The sequence below is a fragment of the Oncorhynchus keta genome, chromosome 22 (genome assembly GCF_023373465.1).
Source record: "Oncorhynchus keta strain PuntledgeMale-10-30-2019 chromosome 22, Oket_V2, whole genome shotgun sequence".
Classification (NCBI taxonomy): Eukaryota; Metazoa; Chordata; class Actinopteri; order Salmoniformes; family Salmonidae; genus Oncorhynchus; species Oncorhynchus keta.
The window spans coordinates 54023719-54031884 of NC_068442.1; the positions used below are offsets into that span (position 1 = coordinate 54023719).

The window sequence follows — 8166 nt, forward strand, 5'->3', positions numbered from 1 at the left end:
GGTGACGCAGACAGCCCAGTACATCACTGGGGCCCAGCTTCCTGCCATCCAGGGACCTCTATATCAGAGGGTGACGCAGACAGCCCAGTACATCACTGTGGCCGAGCTTCCTGCCATCCAGGGACCTCTATATCAGAGGGTGACGCAGACAGCCCAGTACATCACTGGGGCCCAGCTCCCTGCCATCCATGACCTCTATATCAGAGGGTGACGCAGACAGCCCAGTACATCACTCTGGCCGAGCTTCCTGCCATCCATGACCTCTATATCAGGCGGGGTCAGAGGAAGAGCCGTTGCGCAAAAAATTGCCTAAGGGCAGTGGGTCATCTCTACAGGGCAGTGGGTCATCTCTACAGGGCAGTGGGTCATCTCTACAGGGCAGTCATAGACTGTTCACCCTGCTAACGGTACAGGAGCATCGGCTCTAGGACCAACCAGCTCCGAGACAGCCTCCGCTGCCAACCGGCTCCGAGACAGCCTCCGCTGCCAACCGGCTCCGAGACAGCCTCCGCTGCCAACCGGCTCCGAGACAGCCTCCGCTGCCAACCGGCTCCGAGACAGCCTCCCCTGCCAACCGGCTCCGAGACAGCCTCCGCTGCCAAGCCATAAGACTGCTAAAATAGTTCATTAATAGTTACCCAGACTGTTTGCATATCTTGCACTGACTCAATGCAAACTCACAAGACTATATGTACACACGGTATACAAACTCACTCACACACACACTACACTGACAGTCTTACACAAACCACACACACTACCTTATTATTATCTATCCTGATGTCTAGTCACTTTACCCTGCCTTCATGTACATATCTACCTCAAATACCTTATTATTATCTATCCTGATGTCTAGTCACTTTACCCTGCCTTCATGTACATATCTACCTCAAATACAGGGCATTATCTATCCTGACTGTCTCTTTACCCTGCCTTCATGTACATATCTACCTCAAATACCTTATTATTATCTATCCTGATGCCTAGTCACTTTACCCTGCCTTCATGTACATATCTACCTCTAATACCTTATTATTATCTATCCTGATGTCTAGTCACTTTACCCTGCCTTCATGTACATATCTACCTCTAATACCTTATTATTATCTATCCTGATGTCTAGTCACTTTACCCTGCCTTCATGTACATATCTACCTCTAATACCTTATTATTATCTATCCTGATGCCTAGTCACTTTACCCTGCCTTCATGTACATATCTACCTCAAATACCTTATTATTATCTATCCTGATGTCTCTTTACCCTGCCTTCATGTACATATCTACCTCAAATACCTTATTATTATCTATCCTGATGTCTAGTCACTTTACCCTGCCTTCATGTACATATCTACCTCTAATACCTTATTATTATCTATCCTGATGACTAGTCACTTTACCCTGCCTTCATGTACATATCTACCTCAAATACCTTATTATTATATATCCTGATGTCACTTTACCCTGCCTTCATGTACATATCTACCTCAAATACCTTATTATTATCTATCCTGATGACTGGTCACTTTACCCTGCCTTCATGTACATATCTACCTCAAATACCTTATTATTATCTATCCTGATGACTGGTCACTTTACCCTGCCTTCATGTACATATCTACCTCAAATACCTTATTATTATCTATCCTGATGACTGGTCACTTTACCCTGCCTTCATGTACATATCTACCTCAAATACCTTATTATTATCTATCCTGATGACTGGTCACTTTACCCTGCCTTCATGTACATATCTACCTCAAATACCTTATTATTATCTATCCTGATGTCTCTTTACCCTGCCTTCATGTATATATCTACCTCAAATACCTTATTATTATCTATCCTGATGTCTAGTCACTTTACCCTGCCTTCATGTACATATCTACCTCAAATACCTTATTATTATCTATCCTGATGTCTAGTCACTTTACCCTGCCTTCATGTACATATCTACCTCAAATACCTTATTATTATCTATCCTGATGCCTAGTCACTTTACCCTGCCTTCATGTACATATCTACCTCAAATACCTTATTATTATCTATCCTGATGCCTAGTCACTTTACCCTGCCTTCATGTACATATCTACCTCAAATACCTTATTATTATCTATCCTGATGTCTAGTCACTTTACCCTGCCTTCATGTACATATCTACCTCAAATACCTTATTATTATCTATCCTGATGTCTAGTCACTTTACCCTGCCTTCATGTACATATCTACCTCAAATACCTTATTATTATCTATCCTGATGACTGGTCACTTTACCCTGCCTTCATGTACATATCTACCTCAAATACCTTATTATTATCTATCCTGATGTCACTTTACCCTGCCTTCATGTACATATCTACCTCAAATACCTTATTATTATCTATCCTGATGACTGGTCACTTTACCCTGCCTTCATGTACATATCTACCTCAAATACCTTATTATTATCTATCCTGATGTCTCTTTACCCTGCCTTCATGTATATATCTACCTCAAATACCTTATTATTATCTATCCTGATGTCTAGTCACTTTACCCTGCCTTCATGTACATATCTACCTCAAATACCTTATTATTATCTATCCTGATGACTGGTCACTTTACCCTGCCTTCATGTACATATCTACCTCAAATACCTTATTATTATCTATCCTGATGTCTCTTTACCCTGCCTTCATGTATATATCTACCTCAAATACCTTATTATTATCTATCCTGATGTCTAGTCACTTTACCCTGCCTTCATGTACATATCTACCTCAAATACCTTATTATTATCTATCCTGATGACTGGTCACTTTACCCTGCCTTCATGTACATATCTACCTCAAATACCTTATTATTATCTATCCTGATGACTGGTCACTTTACCCTGCCTTCATGTATATATCTACCTCAAATACCTTATTATTATCTATCCTGACGTCTAGTCACTACCCTGCCTTCATGTACATATCTACCTCAAATACCTTATTATTATCTATCCTGATGCCTAGTCACTTTACCCTGCCTTCATGTACATATCTACCTCTAATACCTTATTATTATCTATCCTGATGACTGGTCACTTTACCCTGCCTTCATGTACATATCTACCTCAAATACCTTATTATTATCTATCCTGATGACTGGTCACTTTACCCTGCCTTCATGTACATATCTACCTCAAATACCTTATTATTATCTATCCTGATGTCTAGTCACGTTACCCTGCCTTCATGTACATATCTACCTCAAATACCTTATTATTATCTATCCTGATGCCTAGTCACTTTACCCTGCCTTCATGTACATATCTACCTCAAATACCTTATTATTATCTATCCTGATGTCTAGTCACTTTACCCTGCCTTCATGTACATATCTACCTCAAATACCTTATTATTATCTATCCTGATGACTGGTCACTTTACCCCGCCTTCATGTACATATCTACCTCAAATACCTTATTATTATCTATCCTGATGTCTAGTCACGTTACCCTGCCTTCATGTACATATCTACCTCAAATACCTTATTATTATCTATCCTGATGCCTGGTCACTTTACCCTACCTTCATGTACATATCTACCTCAAATACCTTATTATTATCTATCCTGATGACTGGTCACTTTACCCTGCCTTCATGTACATATCTACCTCAAATACCTTATTATTATCTATCCTGATGTCTAGTCACTTTACCCTGCCTTCATGTACATATCTACCTCAAATACCTTATTATTATCTATCCTGATGTCTAGTCACTTTACCCTGCCTTCATGTACATATCTACCTCAAATACCTTATTATTATCTATCCTGATATCACTTTACCCTGCCTTCATGTACATATCTACCTCAAATACCTTATTATTATCTATCCTGATGTCTAGTCACTTTACCCCGCCTTCATGTACATATCTACCTCAAATACCTTATTATTATCTATCATGAGAGAATGCCAAGAGTGTGCAAAGCTGTCATCAAGGCAAAGGGTGGCTACTCTGAAGAATGTAAAATGTAAAATATATTTTGTAAAATATAACACCTAGCATGTTGTCATGAGACAAGGCTGGATAATACCTAGCATGTTGTCATGAGACAAGGCTGGATAATACCTAGCATGTTGTCATGAGACGAGGATAATACCTAGCATGTTGTCATGAGACGAGGCTAATACCTAGCATGTTGTCATGAGACGAGGCTAATACCTAGCATGTTGTCATGAGACGAGGCTAATACCTAGCATGTTGTCATGAGACGAGGCTGGATAATACCTAGCATGTTGTCATGAGACGAGGCTGGGATAACACCTAGCATGTTGTCATGAGACGAGGCTGGGATTATACCTAGCATGTTGTCATGAGACGAGGCTGGGATTATACCTAGCATGTTGTCATGAGACGAGGATAATACCTAGCATGTTGTCATGAGACGAGGCTAATACCTAGCATGTTGTCATGAGACGAGGCTGGGATTATACCTAGCATGTTGTCATGAGACGAGGATAATACCTAGCATGTTGTCATGAGACGAGGATAATACCTAGCATGTTGTCATGAGACGAGGCTAATACCTAGCATGTTGTCATGAGACGAGGCTAATACCTAGCATGTTGTCATGAGACGAGGCTGGATAATACCTAGTATGTTGTCATGAGACGAGGCTAATACCTAGCATGTTGTCATGAGACGAGGCTGGATAATACCTAGTATGTTGTCATGAGACGAGGCTAATACCTAGTATGTTGTCATGAGACGAGGCTAATACCTAGCATGTTGTCATGAGACAAGGCTGGATAATACCTAGCATGTTGTCATGAGACGAGGCTAATACCTAGCATGTTGTCATGAGACGAGGCTGGGATAATACCTAGCATGTTGTCATGAGACGAGGCTGGGATAATACCTAGCATGTTGTCATGAGACGAGGCTGGGATAATACCTAGCATGTTGTCATGAGACGAAGCTAATACCTAGCATGTTGTCATGAGACGAGGCTGGGATAATACCTAGCATGTTATGAGACGAGGCTGGATAATACCTAGCATGTTGTCATGAGACGAGGCTAATACCTAGCATGTTGTCATGAGACGAGGCTGGATAATACCTAGCATGTTGTCATGAGACGAGGCTAATACCTAGCATGTTGTCATGAGATGAGGCTGGATAATACCTCGCATGTTGTCATGGTTGTTTGGTCTGGGATGGTTTCTTTGATGTACAGTAAGGTCACCATGGACCTGGGGTATTCCCTCAGTATAACCATGGAGTGTTTATTCCCTGACCCCACCCCTTCTCCTGGCCTGGAGAGACTGGCCCCTTCTCCTGGCCTGGAGAGACTGGCCCCTTCTACTGGCCTGGAGAGACTGGCCCCTTCTACTGGCCTGGAGAGACTGGCCCCTTCTCCTGGCCTGGAGAGACTGGCCCCTTCTACTGGCCTGGACAGACTGGCCCCTTCTACTGGCCTAGAGAGACTGGCCCCTTCTCCTGGCCTGGACAGACTGGCCCCTTCTCCTGGCCTGGGCAGACTGGCCCCTTCTCCTGGCCTGGAGAGACTGACCCCTTCTCCTGGCCTGGAGAGACTGACCCCTTCTCCTGGCCTGGAGAGACTGGCCCCTTCTACTGGCCTGGAGAGACTGGCCCCTTCTCCTGGCCTGGAGAGACTGGCCCCTTCTACTGCCCTGGAGAGACTGGCCCCTTCTACTGGCCTGGAGAGACTGGCCCCTTCTACTGGCCTGGAGAGACTGTCCCCTTCTACTGGCCTGGAGAGACTGGCCCCTTCTACTGGCCTGGAGAGACTGGCCCCTTCTACTGGCCTGGAGAGACTGGCCCCTTCTCCTGGCCTGGAGAGACTTGCCCCTGCTCCTGGCCTGGACAGACTGGCCCCTTCCCCTGGCCTGGACAGACTGGCCCCTTCTCCTGGCCTGGAGAGACTGGCCCCTTCTCCTGGCCTGGAGAGACTGGCCCCTTCTCCTGGCCTGGAGAGACTGGCCCCTTCTACTGGCCTGGAGAGACTGGCCCCTTCTCCTGGCCTGGAGAGACTGGCCCCTTCTCCTGGCCTGGAGAGACTGGCCCCTTCTACTGGCCTGGAGAGACTGTCCCCTTCTACTGGCCTGGAGAGACTGTCCCCTTCTACTGGCCTGGAGAGACTGGCCCCTTCTACTGGCCTGGAGAGACTGGCCCCTTCTACTGGCCTGGAGAGACTGGCCCCTTCTCCTGGCCTGGAGAGACTTGCCCCTGCTCCTGGCCTGGACAGACTGGCCCCTTCCCCTGGCCTGGACAGACTGGCCCCTTCTCCTGGCCTGGAGAGACTGGCCCCTTCTTCTGGCCTGTAGAGACTAGCCCCTTCTTCTGGCCTGTAGAGACTGGCCCCTTCTTCTGGCCTGTAGAGACTGGCCCCTTCTTCTGGCCTGTAGAGACTGGCCCCTTCTTCTGGCCTGTAGAGACTGGCCCCTTCTTCTGGCCTGTAGAGACTGGCCCCTTCTTCTGGCCTGTAGAGACTGGCCCCTTCTTCTGGCCTGTAGAGACTGGCCCCTTCTTCTGGCCTGTAGAGACTGGCCCCTTCTTCTGGCCCGTAGAGACTGGCCCCTTTTCCTGGCCCGTAGAGACTGGCCCCTTTTCCTGGCCCGTAGAGACTGGCCCCTCTCCTGGCCCGTAGAGACTGGCCCCTCTCCTGGCCCGTAGAGACTGGCCCCTCTCCTGGCCTGTAGAGACTGGCCCCTCTCCTGGCCTGTAGAGACTGGCCCCTCTCCTGGCCTGTAGAGACTGGCCCCTCTCCTGGCCTGTAGAGACTGGCCCCCTCTCCTGGCCTGTAGAGACTGGCCCCTCTCCTGGCCTGTAGAGACTGGCCCCTCTCCTGGCCTGTAGAGACTGGCCCCTGCCCCTGGCCTGTAGAGACTGGCCCTTGCTCCTGGCCTGTAGAGACTGGCCCTTGCTCCTGGCCTGTAGAGACTGGCCCTTGCTCCTGGCCTGTAGAGACTGGCCCTTGCTCCTGGCCTGTAGAGACTGGCCCCTTCTCCTGGCCTGTAGAGACTGGCCCCTTCTCCTGGCCTGTAGAGATGACCCTCTGCCCTGGCCTGTAGAGATGACCCTCTGCCCTGGCCTGTAGAGACTGGCCCCTTCTCCTGCCCTGTAGATATGACCCTCTGGCCTGTAGAGATGACCCTCTGGCCTGTAGAGATGACCCTCTGGCCTGTAGAGATGACCCACTGCCCTGTAGAGATGACCCACTGCCCTGTAGAGATGACCCTCTGCCCTGTATAGATGACCCTCTGCCCTGTATAGATGACCCACTGCCCTGTATAGATGACCCTCTGCCCTGTAGAGATGACCCTCTGCCCTGTAGAGATGACCCTCTGCCCTGTAGAGATAACCCACTGCCCTGTAGAGATGACCCACTGCCCTGTAGAGATGACCTACTGCCCTGTAGAGATGACCCACTGCCCTGTAGAGATGACCCACTGCCCTGTAGAGATGACCCTCTGCCCTGTAGAGATGACCCTCTGCCCTGTAGAGATGACCCACTGCCCTGTAGAGATGACCCACTGCCCTGTAGAGATGACCCTCTGCCCTGTAGAGATGACCCACTGCCCTGTAGAGATGACCCACTGCCCTGTAGAGATGACCCTCTGCCCTGGACTGTAGAGACGACCCTCTGCCCTGGACTGTGGACGACCCTCTGCCCTGGACTGTGGACGACCCTCTGCCCTGGACTGTAGAGACGACCCTCTGCCCTGTAGAGACGACCCTCTGCCCTGTAGAGATGACCCTCTGCCCTGTAGAGATGACCCTCTGCCCTGTAGAGATGACCCTCTGCCCTGTAGAGATGACCCACTGCCCTGTAGAGATGACCCTCTGCCCTGTAGAGATGACCCACTGCCCTGTAGAGATGTCCCACTGCCCTGTAGAGATGTCCCACTGCCCTGTAGAGATGACCCACTGCCCTGTAGAGATGACCCACTGCCCTGTAGAGATGACCCTCTGCCCTGTAGAGATGACCCACTGCCCTGTAGAGATGACCTACTGCCCTGTAGAGATGACCCACTGCCCTGTAGAGATGACCCACTGCCCTGTAGAGATGACCCTCTGCCCTGTAGAGATGACCCACTGCCCTGTAGAGATGACCCACTGCCCTGTAGAGATGACCCTCTGCCCTGTAGAGATGACCCTCTGCCCTGTAGAGA

General features: G+C 48.3%; 1 long non-coding RNA gene across 18 annotated transcripts; it reads right to left on the bottom strand.

Moving 5' to 3' along the window:
- Nucleotides 1–938: 938 nt before the first annotated feature.
- Nucleotides 939–3900, bottom strand: LOC127910736 (uncharacterized). Of its 18 annotated transcripts, XR_008076061.1 has the most exons (7): nucleotides 3640–3900; nucleotides 3436–3503; nucleotides 3300–3367; nucleotides 3164–3231; nucleotides 1821–2228; nucleotides 1432–1485; nucleotides 939–1164 (listed from the first exon to the last, which is right to left on the bottom strand). It is a non-coding gene; the product is annotated as an uncharacterized LOC127910736 (long non-coding RNA). The 18 variants fall into 18 exon arrangements; XR_008076055.1 differs by lacking the exon at nucleotides 3300–3367 and having other exon boundaries at nucleotides 3708–3900; XR_008076053.1 differs by lacking the exon at nucleotides 3300–3367 and having other exon boundaries at nucleotides 3164–3299; nucleotides 3708–3900.
- Between the last annotated feature and the right edge of the window lie 4266 nt (nucleotides 3901–8166).